We start from the raw sequence: 14720 nt of genomic DNA, 5'->3' as shown, positions 1-14720 counted from the left end.
TTGATTTAGTGGCTGGCAGTAGCTTGATAGCACTGTCTTTAAATCCTGTGCCACCAGGGAGGCCCAGAGGTGATGTAGGTATTATGCAAAATGCTTTATTTCATTCTTTGCCGCTATGAAATAGAAGACTTCTAATTAGAAAAAAAAAAAACACTTGCTGTAACTAGTTTACTGTTGTTTTCTTTCTAGTCTATATTCTGCTTGGGTGTGGTTTTAAAAAAATTCTCATTTACCATAATGTTGCAAAAGTAGCAATTTCCCATCTATCCCACAGTTAGTTTCATATTCCCCCAAAACTACTGATCTGACCGTTTATCAAAACAAAGATGCCAGCTGTGCTTCATTACAGTAACAGAACTACAGGATTTATTTGGATTTTTTTGTTTTTGTTTTTCCACTAAGGTCCTTTGTCTGTTCCAGAATCCCCTCCAGGACTCCATATTGCCCCTTAGTCATCCTGTGTCCTGTGACAGCTTCTCTGTCTTCCTTCTTCCTGTGACCTGAACAACTTGAGGAGCAGCGTCAGGTATTTCGTAGAATGTGCTGCAATGTGACATTTGACTTTGAGAGGTAAGCTTGCACCCCATTTTAGAGATGCAGAAACGGAGGCTGGGAGAGGAAAGTGACTTTCCCCACCGTGGATCGACTCTCTTCCTCATAACAAGACTAGGGTTTTGGATTTTATTTTTTTAAAGATTTTTTTTTATTTATTTATGCATACAAGAGCTGGGGTGCAGGCCAGAGGTGTGGGGGGGTGAGAGGATTCACCAGAGACAGAGTGGGGAGCAGAACAGGCGGATCTACTGCAATACACTGCTGAGGGGAGCAGTGGCTGCTGATAGCTTCATAGTGCTGAGACTTAACTCCTTGCACCACCAGGGAGGGCCACAATGCTTTCTCACTGTGACGCTAACCTAGACCACTTGGTTCTGACAGGATTTCCAGGTTTCTCCACAGCAAAACCTAGTTTTCGTCTCTACACTGTGTGTTGGAAAGAATCCTCAGGCGGCCCCTTCCCGGCAAGAGCAATATCCGAAAAACTTCTAGAACATTCCTCTGTAAGAAAAGATGTCTCGGGCCTCCCCTGGTGGCACAGTGGTTGAGCTCTGGGCTGCAGAGCTGCCTGCAGCCTCTGTAGTGCCAGTTCGATCCCTGGCCACCAGGCGAGGGTCCCACATGGCGTGCAGACCTCTCCTGCCGCCCGCTGCTCCCCTCAGCAGTTATTTCGTCACTCTTCCTGTTCTGTTCCCCGCTCTGGCTCTGGTGAATTCTCTCACCCTCCCGCACTTCTGACTGTACCCAGTGCTTGAATAAAAATAAATAAATAAATCTAAAAAAAAAAAAAAAAAAAAGATGTCTCCAAAAAAAAAAAAAAGAAAAAAGAAAGGTTTGTCTGTTCTCCCCTGGTGATTTGTTTATTCTGTTATTTATTTGTATCCTACACATTTATTTTTTACTTTGACTTTTAATTTAATACTATTTATTTTGTTGTCCAAATTGTTCCAGCTTTGGGACTGCCTTCAGCTTGGCTCCCGGGACCTAATTCCAGGCACCTCTGTCCTGGTCTGGGAGCAGCTCGTGGGTCTGGGAGCGGCTGCTCCAGGCTCAGTTCTGCTTTTCCCTGTGCTCCGCCTTCTACCAGCCCTTTCTCCCAGAAGAGAAGCGTGTCTGCACCTGGCCCCAGCGTGCTCGTTGCCTCTGGTTCTCTATTCTTTTCCTTTGTCTTTCTCTTTCCCTGTAGGAACATCCACAGATACCCCCGCGCCCCGGAAACCCACCGAAACCAGGTCCAGCCCTGACCTTCCAGGAGAAGCTGGTGGGTGATGACACTCAGAGAAAATTTTGCTTCCCCTCCTTTCACTTGGTCTTTATCTGGTGAGCATTTCTCCAGGTTCCCCTGATTCCTGGGCACAAAAGTGGATTTACCAAAATTGGTCAGCCTACTAGAACTGACACTGAAACCATTTTCTCTCCCTTGCAATTTGTGTTATAGATTTACTGGTGTGATTATTTGCTGAAATTAGACAGTTGGCTTCCCGGGGAAGAGAATGAGGTACAGTCTGCTTTTCAGGCCCCAGTACACCCCCGGCATACTGCATGAAGCCTGACATACAGTAGCTGCTCAATAAACAGGAGGTGCTCAATTGAATGATTGGGTGAAAAATACTTCCTTGGGAGAGATGCCTGAAGCAGGATGTCTGGGCCCACGGGTGTGTGTGTCTTCATAGCCTCCAAGTGTGCATTTCAGTCCTGTTGAAAGGCTGACGAGCCTCTTCTGATCCCATAAAATAAGGAAGGAGAAGGACCTTTGTAAGAGCTGAGGAATAGCACGAAGAGGAAGGCAGCAGGCCCTGACCCCAGAGGGATGTCTGCTCAGCAGAGATGGAACGGGGTTGGGGGTGGGGAGTGGTTTCTATATTTCCAGAAACGTCGGATTCTAGGAGCATCTACTCTGAGCAGGCCCTGGATAACTACACTCTCACTTCATCCTCCCTGCAAGCCAGCAAAACCAGTGTAGTCCTTCCCATTTTGCAGATGAGGAAACTGAGGCTCAGAAAAGTAAAGGGACTTGACCAAGATCTTGCACCATGAAAGTGGAGATGCTGGGATTTTAATTCGACTCTTCTGGGCTCCTCCTGGAGACCATCTCTCCCCTCTGCAGCTGCCCCTGTAAGTCTGACAGGTTTCTGCTCAGCCCAATTTTGCCTCAAACTGCAGTAGAGGATGAAGAATAAAAAGGGGCTGTGGAGATGGAGCTGAGCTCAGATGGTGGTTCCATCACTTCTTCTTTCTTTTTCTCTAGATTTATTTTTGGCTCCCCCACTTAGCTGTGCGGTCGTGGGTACATTAGCCTCTCTGACTCAGAGCCCTCTGGACAATGAGACTGTGTGTCTTGGTGAGAGTGATAGTGTGACACGGGCACATGGCACGTGCCAGGTAGTCCACATCTGTCCCCACGGTGTGTGCCAGGTGGCCGCTGACCTTTCTCCATAATCTCAGCTTGCATTGGCTTCTCTGATACCCTATTTTCTATTCTAGGAAAAGAAAACTCATAATGGGAAACTGTCCCTCTTGCTGTTGCACAACATGCAATGGAGGAACTGGAATTCAAAGCCAGGCCTGTGGGCGCATCCCTGAAGCCCTTACACCCCATGCTGAGGTGTCGGATGGGGTCTCCCCTGCTCCTCAAGAGCTGAGCAGGCTGTGGGCGGGAGGCTCGTGCCCACACAGAGGCAACGCAAGGAAGCTGGAAAGGAGATGTGCAACCACCAGGAACTGGGCTTCCTCCTTTCGTGTCCCAGCCTCTCCCAGAAAGAGGGTGAATGAATGGGGTCCTCTTCTGCAGCAGGCTGCGTGCACCTCAGCTGCGCACACTGTTGCCCGTAATCCCCTGAGGCCGGGTGTTTCAGGACCCCGAGGCCTGGTGTTTTCAGGTGACCTACAAGGGGGGTACCTGGTCCTTTCTAGGAGGAGAGGAGGCTGATGTTGCTGCAGGACTAGACAGTGGGGCACAGCTGGCCACTCACTGTCCATCCACGTGGCAGGTTGGCCCAAGGAGGTGGAAAACACACTGCATTCGGGAAGGTCAAGACCAGGGTGGGGTGTGGGAGAACAGCCTCAGCCCTGAGGCCCTCAGCCCCATTCACGCAGGCTGGAGGGACTGCCCCAGGCCCCTGAGGGCTTCTTCCTCTTGGCAATGACCTTGATGGCTGCTTTGAGGCTCCCTTGACTTCCACAAGCCCCAGGGCACTCTGTCCTGTGAGGATACCTCTGGGTGGCCAGGGCACCCACCAGAGCAGACACAAGCCACCCATGGGCTCCCAGGCTGCTGCGAGTGACCCTCTCCCTGGGAGGGCCAGAGCCCGTCTCCTGAGGAGACACACGGGAGGGAAAACGGATGAGACGGAGGCGCTCAGGGCAGCAAGATCCAAAGGGGCAGCCTGCGGTCTCTCTTCCAGAATGCGGTTGATGGATGGTGTCAACAGCTTCCTGCCCAGGGCCCAGAGACCATTGCAGAAACCCTCCTGGAGGGCTGCTCCCTCCCTTGCAGCTTTCTCTGGGGGGAAAGTCACTTCTGGAAAAGGATACTCAACGCCTGCGTGTCCTGGGGAGAACGGCCTGTCTGGCGCTGAGCGAAGAGAGTCAAGTCAAGGACGGGAGTGGCGCAGACAGGGCACTGGACAGCCTGGCACGTGGGGAGGAGGGGGAAGAGGGCCGGTGGGTGTGGGGAGAAGCAAAGGGGAAAAAAGGGGAAGATGGAGAGGGGAGGAGGGGAGTGGAGGAGGGTGAGCGAGGAGCTTTGGGAACCCCCGGGTGGGGGTGGGGTTCCCTGAGAAGCTTAGGCTTAGGGGGCGCTGGTCTGGGGCGAGGGCTCCCAAGACATATTGCAGAGGCCGCGATCAGTAGAGGTGGTGGCTGGGGAGGCCGGGCGGCACCTGGTCAGGCCTGGGCACCGCCAGGGCCCAAAGGGGTGCCGGGGGCAGAGCGGGACAAAGTAAACCATGTCCTGCCTGTGGGAGTGGGTTAGAGTCCAGGGAGCTGGTTTTGCCCCTACCTGGGCCTGCAGGGGCGCCCAAACCACCTGCGCAGGCATCAGAGCCCCTCACGGAAGCTCTGCCTGGTCTGCATGGCTGGCGAGCCAGGGGCGGGAGGGAAGTGGGCCCAGTTCTGGGAGCAGGGCTGAGCGAGGCTTTGTGCGCCAAACGCTGCAGGAACCTCAGCGTCACATGTGGGCTTGGACAGTAGCTGGGCCTGCCGCCTCCAGCAGAGGTTCAATGAAACTCTTTTAAAAATAGATTTACCGGGGCCTCCCTGGTGGCGCAGCGGTTGAGCGCTGGGTTGTGAAGCTGCCCGCGGACTCTGCAGCACTGGTTCGATCCCCGGCTGCTCCCAGGCCACCGCAGGAGGGTCCCACATGGCGGGCAGACCTCTCCTGCCACCCACTGCTCCCCTCAGCAGTGTGCTTCAGTCCTTCTGCCTGCCGCTCTGGCTCTGGTGAATTCTCTCACCCTCCCGCGCTTCTGACTGTACCCAGTGCTTGTATAAACAAACAAACAAACAAATAAATAAATAAATGAACATGCCTCTATAAAAAAAAAAAAAAAAGATTTACCACATGATCCAGCAATCCCACTTCTGGGTATTTACCCAAAGAATTGACGCCATCTTTGCACACCCATGATCCTCACAGGAGTGTTCACAAGACCCAAAAGGTAGAAGCAGCCCATGTGTCCATGGACAGGTGAACAGATGAACAAAAAGTGATCTCTGTAGAAATACCCTATGGCCTTAAAAAGAAGGAGACCCCCGCACAGGGCACAGCACACCAGGACCCTGAGGGCGTGGTGATGCCTCAGTGAAATAAGCCAGTGACAAACTGAAATACTGTAGGATTCCCCCTCTAGCAGATGCTAAGTGTGGTCAAAATCACAGAAAAGAAAGCTGCATGGTGGTTGCTGGGGTTCAGTGGGTGTTGTTCAAGGTGAGCGGGTTGCGATGCTGTAAGCGAAGCCGTCCTGGAGGTGGTTGCACAGTGCTGCGGTTGCGCTGAACACCCCACTCCCGCGGCTGAAAAATGGCAGGGAGGGGAGATTTTGCGTGATGCTTATTTTATCACCATCTTGATAGAGTTGATCTAAACCCAGCGGCAGCACGAGGTGGTAAACAACGGTCTAGGTGGTAAACAATGTCCTACCAAAAGCAGAAGCAAGGCTCGGGGGCCCGTCTTGAGCTGATGGGAAATCCAATGGTTTTCTCGTTCTAGGCGCTTTGTGTGTGAGGCGTGGGAACCTCCCCTCTGAGGCTGTTCGGATATTTCACAAGCTCAGCCACTTGCAGAGTCTTTCCATCTTACGTGTGGATTTTTTTTTTTTAAGATTTATTTTTATTTATGCATACAAGTACGGGGGCACAGGCCAGAGGTGCGGGGAGGTGGGGGCGGGCGGTGAGAGGATCCACCAGAGACAGAGTGGGGAGCAGAACAGGCAGACTGACTGAAGTACACTGCTGAGGGGAGCAGCGGGTGAGTCAGGAGAGGTCTGCTGCACCATGTGGGTTGCTCCCTGGCCGAGGGATTGAACTCGTGCTGCAGAGGCTGCTGATAGCTTCATAGTGCTGTGCTTAACCCCTTTCACCACCAGGGAGGCCCCACTTTCAAAATTCTTAACTCTTCCTGTTCTTAGATCTGATATATATGTGGGTAAAGGGGTTTCCAAAGATTGTCCTCTACCCTGACTGAGCCCTTCTGAGAAAAAAAAGATAATTACAACTGTCATGCAATTATCATGGTTCCAACAATCAGTTAAGATAGCCAGCTGCCATGATGAGTTATTTTTGAAATTTAAAGTTATTTCTGCAGAGTGTTGTACAGTCTGAAATTTGGCTGTCATTCCTGGGACAGATTTATATTAACAGAGCTAACATGTTTTTAAAGAAGAGTCCCCCAGATTCTCACACCAGGCAGGATAGCAAATAGGATGCTCTTGCAAAAGCTCTGGTTTTGACGCCTAACCTGTCTGGGGTGTAGGCCAGAGGTGCAGGGGGGTGAGAGGATTCACCAGAGGCAGAGTGGGGAGCAAAACAGGCAGATCTACTGAAATACACTGCTGAGGGGAGCAGCAGGTGAGACAGGAGAGGTCTGCTGTGCCATGTGGTGGGTCAGCTCCCTGGCCAGAGATCAAACTCTCGCTGCATTGGCTGCCAATAGCTTCATAGTGCTGACACTTTTTTCTTTTTTTAAAAGATTTGTTTATTTATTTATACAAGCACTGGGTACAGTCAGAAGCGTGGGAGGGTGAGAGAATTCACCAGAGCCAGAGCGGGGAACAGAACAGGCAGACTGATGAAGTACACTGCTGAGGGGAGCAGTGGGCGCGACAGGAGAGGTCTGTTGCACCATGTGGGACCCTTGCCAGCAACTGGGGATTGAACCGGCGCTGCAGAGGCTGTGGGCAGCTTCGCAGTCCATCACTCAATCGCTGCGCCACCAGGGGAGGCCCCATAGTGCTGACACTTAACACCTTGTGCCACCAGGGAGGACTCCATGTCTGATTCTTTTTTTTTTTTCCACGTCTGATTCTCAAACTCAATGTTTTGTAGCTTCAGGACAGAAAGTGTTATAGGGCAGGGAGAGGGGCAGCCCAAACCCCGCAAACCTGCCTATTCTAAATGGGTTCTGCCATCCGCCGCATCAACACAAAACATATGAGACTTTAATGGGAAGGAACTTTAATAAAACTAGGAAACAATACAGGTAAGGCAAAGAGTCTAGTTTCTAAGTGAAGCACCCAAAGTTACCCGTCCCCTCGTGGGTAAAAGTCCATCCAAATGGGATTGGCCCAGAGCAAGGCCCCAAAGCCTGCCACAAGTCTAAAGCACCTTCCAGTGGGGACCCACAGAAAAGGGTCAGAAACAACCAGACAAGCGCGGAAGGAAAAGAGCAAAATCAACATCAAGATAAAAGCTGCCATGGTCACCTCCCCACGGGTCTCACCCACATCTGTGTCACCCAGTCCACGACCAAAAGACAAGTGCAGTTTCTTCACATGTCTCTAGGCTCCACGCGCCTCCTCCAGGTCTCCTGGCTCCATCCTGCTTCCTTCCTCAGTCTCTTCTGCAGCTTCTCTTCTTCCTGCTCAGCTCCACCCTCCCTTGGGTGGGGCAGGGAAACTCCCCCTTTCCTGGGGACCACCCTGTTACAAAAGGACAGCTCCTTCTGATCATTCTGAGGCTTTTCTTGGTAGCAGTTGCTCATAAGGAAGATTTCATCCTCAGGACCTTGGAATTTTATTGGTTAACACGATGAGGAAGAACAGGCCTGAGGAGAACAAAATCTAGAACTAAAGACCATTGATAACTCCATTATTTAATCATATCGGAATCCTAAGAATCTTATATTTTCCTACAGTACTGTAATTTGAGGTCAGGAATATCTCCTTAGAACATGGAGTTTCTGTTTCTTGTTCTCCTCACTTGTGGGGGTAATTTTCAAGAAAAAGAATGATGCTTCTTTCTACCAGCTTGAAAAGTCAATCTTGGAGCCTCCCTGGTGGCGCAAGGGGTTAAGTCTCAGCACTATGACTCTATCTTGACAGCTGCTGCAGCACGAGTTCAATCCCCAGCCAGGGAGGTGACCCAGATGGCGCAGCCGACCTCTCCTGTCTCACCTGCTGCTCCCCTCAGCAGTGTATTTCAGTAGATCCGCTTGTTTGCTTCCCACTCTTTCTGGTAATTCCTCTCATACACACCCTCCTGGGACCTCTGGCCTACACCCCATTTCTTGTATGCATAAATAAATAAATCTTTAAAAAAAAGTAAACTTGCAGATTTTCCTAGATTGTGTTATTTTGTGTGTCTTTCCCTCTCACTGGGCCATACGCTACCACCTGGCCTGGGTGGCGTTGGGAAAAACTTATCTCTGGGGAATTTTCTCCACACCAAGCGGTTCTGTGACACCAGCTGTCTTCCTAGAGATGGTGTCAGATTTTACAGGTTCAGCGCTCGGTCCACCAAGGTTGTCCCTGCACCGTGTCGATGCCAGTTTTCCAGGTTGTCACCTGTGCTTTGTACCAACCAGTGGTAGATTGGAAATTGCTGTGGCCCCCACCTTGGGTTCCGTTGATTTTTTTTGTTTTTAAAGATATATCTTTATTTATTTATACAAGCACTGGGTACAGTTAGAAGCGCGGGAGGGTGAGAGAGTTCACCAGAGCCAGAGAGGGGAGCAGAACAGGCAGAAGGGCGGCGGGAGAGGTCTGCGTGCCATGTGGGACCCTCCTCCGGTGGCCGGGGAGCAGCCGGGGATCGAACCGGCGCTGCAGAGGCTGCGGGCAGCTTCGCAACCCAGCACTCAACCGCTGAGCCATCGGGGAGGCCCTCTGTTGATTTGTGAAAGCTGCTGACAGAACTCAGGAAAGCACATTTACCAGGTTATTAAATGATATAAGGGCCCAGACTAACAGCCCCACGCAGAGACGCCCAGGAAGAGGTCTGGGAGGGGCGCCGGGCAGGGCTTCTCCTCAGGGACAGAGGCATGGCACCCTCCTAGCATGTTTCCCCACCTGGAGCACCGTCAGGTGTGCATGGCCAACATGGATGCCGTTGCCAGCCACCCTCACCGTTCCCTGCGCGGCTGCCAGAGGTGCTCGCTACTTTTGTTCCATGCGCACCTGCAGGAGAGCTGCGCTTCCCAGCCTGCCTCCAAGTCACACCTGGGCCAGCACTACAGCTGCTGCCGCCTGCAAAGGGATTGAAGGAAGAGGTGAAAGCCCCCCTCCCCTGTCCGTTAGGATTTCCTCCTCTTCCTCAGCCCCACGCCCTGTCCCACAGGCCAAGGGCAGCATGTTTGTCCTGCTGTCCCCTGTCGCCTCTGCTAGGTCTGTCCCACCCACCCCCCAACTGGGAATTGCAGAAACTCCAAAGGTCATGCTCTTGGAGGCGATGGGGAGCTGGGGGGCTGGGAAGAGGAACTTGACTCCACAGGCTTACAATGCACCCGCGGTCTTGCGTGCACGGTCTCCTTAACTCACAACACCTGGGATGCAGGCGCCCTCCTCCTCCCAAGTGTACAGCTAGGAGACTGCCCGTGCCCACATCCCGTCGGCGGCGGCCGAGAGCCGGCGCCAGGCCCCTCCATGCTGCGGGAGCAGGCAGGACCCTGGGGTGAGTTCTCTTTCTCAGGGGCCCCTCTCAGGAACCCCGTTCTGTCTCTTCATGACACTGACTTCCCCAATGTGTTGGGACTTTTGTTGAAACCTGACTTCCCTTTGGAGGTGTCTCCTCCCCAAACCACTGGGAGGTCACCGGGTTTGGAGCTGAGAGCATCTGGGGGGTACAGGAGTGGGGTCATGGCCTCCGGACTCAGCCTGCCCCTTCCAGCTGGGAGGAAGGGACACCCCCAGCAGGCAGGATCCAAGGAGCAGAAAGCGCGTGACGGGGCTTCTGGAAGCCGCTTGGCCGCCCGCGCTCGGCCGCCTGCTCGGGTGGTCGGGAAGTGGTGGGAAGCACAGCAGACGCGGTCTCTGCCTTGCGAGCACCCAGGTGGGGAAAACCCAGTGGGTGAAAGTTTCCCTTAAGCAGATCTTCCATCTGCAGATAGAGGCGACCCGGAGGAGCCCCAGAGGAAGTGGTGCTTGTGCTGGTGGGGAGCTGGAGAGGAAGGGGAAAGGGTGTGAGGGAGGGCGGGAGGATGTACACTGAGGAACCGAAAGATGTTTCAAGTGAGAGCTGCTGTGGAGGCCCGGGCAGGGGCTGGGAGCGGTCCTGAGGGGCCCCTGTGGGGGATAGCGCAGACCTAGAGGGGCCTGGAGGTGTCAACATCTAAACTGGGTCTTTTGCTTGAGCCCTCAAAGCAAACTAAATCACGAGGGAGTCTTGCAGGATGGGCACCCCAAGACAACAGGCTCCCTGAGTGGCGGGAGTGCTGGGTCTTTATAGGAAAGGAAGAAATGTCAGGGAAATTTGGGGGTTAGCATTTCCAGGCCCCAGGAGGCGCTGGGGTGGAGTGCGGAGGGACATTTCCAGGTGTTTGACTTTACCTAATCTTGAGGGGGGAGGGGGGGCCATTCAGCGAGTTAACAGTTCGTCCTCTAGAGGGAAGGCAGTTCATTCCCAGTTCATTACATTTATTACTAAATTTTTAATCTAGAGGAGGTTTTTTTTAAAAAAGAGTTATTTATTTATGCATACAAGAACTGGGGTACAGGCCAGAGGCGCGGGAGGTGAGAGGATTCACCAACGTGGGGAGCAGAACAGGCAGACTGACTGAAACACACTGCTGAGGGGAGCAGCGGGCGAGCCCGGAGAGGTCTGCTGCGCCATGTGGGTCACCTCCCTGGCTCACTGGGGATGGGAAGCTTCACAACGTTGTGCGTAACTGCTTGCGCCACCAGGGAAGCCCTGGAGGAGTTTTTTGTTGTTGCAAAATGAAGGGGACCCAGATACAGGAGTCCGAATTTTGACCCAAAGGTTTGGGGCATGAGTCCCTGACTGATCTGGACAAGGAGACCGGTGCTTGTTGTGAGAGCTGGAAGGCGACTCGGCGCCGGGAGGGACGCCCAGGAGGCTGTTGCAGTTGCTCAGAGGAGGGGCTGGAAGGCCTGGCGGCCTGGGAGGCGCATTCGGAAGGCAGAAGGGCAGTGGAGCCCTGGGGTTAAGGGGCTTCCGCTCCTGTCTGGGCAGCGTCTGGGGAGCAGATGGCAGCTCTGGGCAGAGTCTGGGGAGCAGGTGGATGGCCCCGCAGGGAGGAGTATGCCAGGCTTGCCCCAGCTGCGGCTGTGCTGTCTGTGAACTGCTGGTGACGCAGGCCTGGACTCCTGGGCACCTTCCCCTTCAGCCCCTCAGCCTTCCCAGAGCAGCGAGTACCTGAGGTGCATGGGGTTCTGTCTGTGCTCTGGAACTCTAGGGGTCTGGCTCCTCTTTACCTCCTTCAGAAAATTAAAGGCTTGGGAACCTTCAAAACCATCATCAGTGATACACAAACAATCCGGTCTTGGCAGTTGCAATGAAACAAAAAATTGCTCTGTGGATTATTTTCAGAAAGTCTCTCCGCCAGAGTCTGCCGTCACCTCCAGGAAGGGTCCCCGCATCAAGCATGTCTGGCAAGGACAGGGTTCTCCTGGCAATAGCTAAACGAGTGGCCAGGGCTTCAGCCTCTGAGAGTTCGCAGTCACAGGGCAGGCGGCTGGGGCCAGCGCTGCCTCCCCCAGGAGTGGTTCAGGGAAAGCTCCCAGCCCACGGCCTCCTGAGAACATGAGTGTCCCTCCTGGAGTCTCTTGTCAGCCTTGGTGGGGTACTGTGCACCCCTTAAAACGGGGTAGATGACACTACCAGCCTCCTCTCAGGGTTGCTGAAAGAACTGAGGAGGGTAAGATGCGTGAAGTGCAGACGGCCTGTGGGGCCATGGGCCAGAGTCTTTGACTTCGTTCACCTCGCACTCCACGGCACCCCCCAGCCCCCCACAGCTGTTACCACGTTGCCTCCAAGGATGGGAGCAGGGCCCCGCCTGCTGGCTGTCTCCTGAACTGCGCCTCGGCCCCAGCTCAGAGGTGGAAAGCTCTGGGGAAACAGCCATGATTTTTATTCCGTGGCTACAGATACCAACCCCAGTCCGCAGGGCGCGCGCTCAGAGCTTCCCACCACCTCTATCGTATGCTGGGGCTTTAATCCACCTTAATTCCCTTTGTGCCCGCAGCTGCCCCTGCTTGAGGTGCCCTCACCCCACCACTTGGAAAAAACAGAAAAAACAAAGGTCACTCCTCTGAAGCTTTCCAGGAGCTGCTTTTTTTTTTTTTTTTTAAAGATTTTATTTATTTATACAAGCACTGGGTACAGCCAGAAAAGCGGGAGGGTGAGAGAATTCACCAGAGCCAGAGCGGGGAGCAGAGCAGGCAGAAGGACCGAGGTACACTGCTGAGGGGAGCAGCGGGAGGCAGGAGAGGTCTGCGCGCCACGTGGGACCCTCCTCCGGTGGCCGGGGAGCAGCCGGGGATCGAACTGGCGCTGCAGAGGCTGCGGGCAGCTTCACAACCCAGCGCTCAACCGCTGTGCCACCGGGGAGGCCCAGATTTTATTTATTTTTGAGTAGAAGAGCTGGGGTACAGGCCAGAGGTGTGAGGAGGGTGAGAGGATTCACCAGAGTGGGGAGCAGAACAAGCAGACGGACCGAAAGCACTGCTGAGGGGAGCAGTGGGTGCGACAGGAGAGGTCTACTGCGCCATGTGGGTAGCTCCCTGGCCAGGGATCCAACTCAGGCCTCAGCAGTGATAGAGTTGAGACTTATACCCTAGGCCACCAGGGAGAACCTAGGAGCTTCTCCTCATAGCCCCTTTCCTTCCTGCAGACGAAACCACTGAGGAACATTCTCTTCCACATTCTTCCAACATTTGGACTTACCTCTATGGCAGAGCATGCATGTCCCCCTAGCTTGGAAAAGACTCACTAGAGGTCAAGGGTGGCCTTGTTCATCTGCTACTAGAAGATTTTTTCTAACACTTGAATCTGACCAGTAACTGTCCCATCTGAAACTTCCCCAAGGAAGAAGTCTCCCCCACTCTGGACGAGCTCTTCCCAGCTCTGGGTAAGGAGGGTGTAGGAGGGGGAGAGTCATCTGCACTTTCCAAGATTTCTTCATGAGTGTGTCTTTGCTAATTTTTTAAGTAGAGAAAATATTCCTTCAGAGGTTCCTGGTACTTTCAAATTCCCCAGCAAAGCTCAAAGGGTCTCTGCCGTTCTGATTCCTTCTCCTCCTCCCCACCAGTCATGCCTGCGTCCTCCATGTCCCTCTCACATTGGCTCCTGCCAGGACAACCTTGGTCCACACTTTCCAACACAGCTTAATCCTGCTCACTCTTCAACGATCAGTTCAAATGTCAGCTTCTCCCTAGAAGCCTCCCTGACCCCCAGGGCTTTGCTCATCTCCACTGCCCTGACCCTGTCTACACCTTGAGTAAGGTGCTCAGCAGTGGGGAGTGTGCGTGTCCCCCTTGTAGACAGCCCCTCGTAGGGAGGACACTTCCACATCCCGGCTCACACATGTTCAAGCCACTGATGGAAAGAGGCGAGTCCCCCTGGCATGGTTGCTCACAAGCAAAATGATCTAGACAAGATCCCCTAAGTCCCTTGGGCCCTAAAATTCCAGTTGTCATCTAACAATGTACGTATTTTAGGCAAGTGATGACACCATCAGGGTCCGAAGCCAGGATGTCAGGTGTCTTCCTCCACCCTCCCCCACCAGGGGAAGGAACGCGGGTCATCCCTTCCCTCCATAGCAAGTGTGCAGAGGACTCCAAGGAAACTGTAGGCCTGAGACCAAAGAGGGGAGAAGCTGAGCTCCTCGGCAACATTGTGCTCACCTGAGCAACCATCACTTGCCGGCTCTTGTGGTGAATGGGAGGGGCCTCCTCACCTAGCGCTGCCCTGAGCCCTTCCGGGGGAGCTCACCTCTGAGGGGCACTAAAATACGATGTGCATGCATCAGACTTGGGGGCCAGGTAAGCCAGGATTCCCAGACAGGCCTCACATGGTGAAGCTCCCTGGCCAGGCCAGTCCCGCTTCCACTAGTGAGCTGGGCCCTCAACGGGGCCGGAAATAGCCTGCAGGTTGGACATTTCCTGTTGAGACTTTGTGGGGACACCAGAGTGAGTTTCACTTTGCTGCTCAAACACTCTGAAGCCAAGGAAGGTGCAGCGCCATCCCTGTGATGGCAGGAAGGGACGGAGCAGGATCTCTATGACCCGAGCAGACGGGTAAAGGAGAGTCCTGGAGCCCTCGGTGGCTTTTCAGGCTTTTATTGGGATTTACCAGATACACAGCAGGCAGGGGTGCTGGGGGGCCGGCCCCAGCAAGTCTTCACTCTTTCTGGGCTCTCTGGCCTTCTCTCTGCTCCTCTTCTTTGTTCCTCTTCTGCTTGCGTCCCCATGCCGCCGCCCTTATAAGCCCAGTCTGAGCCCAGGTGAATCCACTCATGCATGCCCACACCCTCCTCCAGGTGCCCGCCATCAGGCATGCATTCAGGATTGCGGGGATCCATCATCCAGCCTAATGGCGGGAGGCAGAAAAGCCTGCTATGATTTTTTACCTTACCCTACAATCTCTTACCAGGAAAGATTTATCTTGACCAGATCTAAATCCCTTAATATTACCTTCCAATGAATGGTTCCGCTTGGGAGACTTTATAAACACTCCCGAGCTGCAGCCCGTGGAGCACAGGCTGTGTCACTTGT

The sequence above is a fragment of the Talpa europaea genome (genome assembly GCF_964194135.1).
Source record: "Talpa europaea genome assembly, chromosome: 9".
Classification (NCBI taxonomy): Eukaryota; Metazoa; Chordata; class Mammalia; order Eulipotyphla; family Talpidae; genus Talpa; species Talpa europaea.
The sequence above is the reverse complement of the archived record's forward strand: the minus strand, read 5'-3'. Positions refer to the sequence as shown.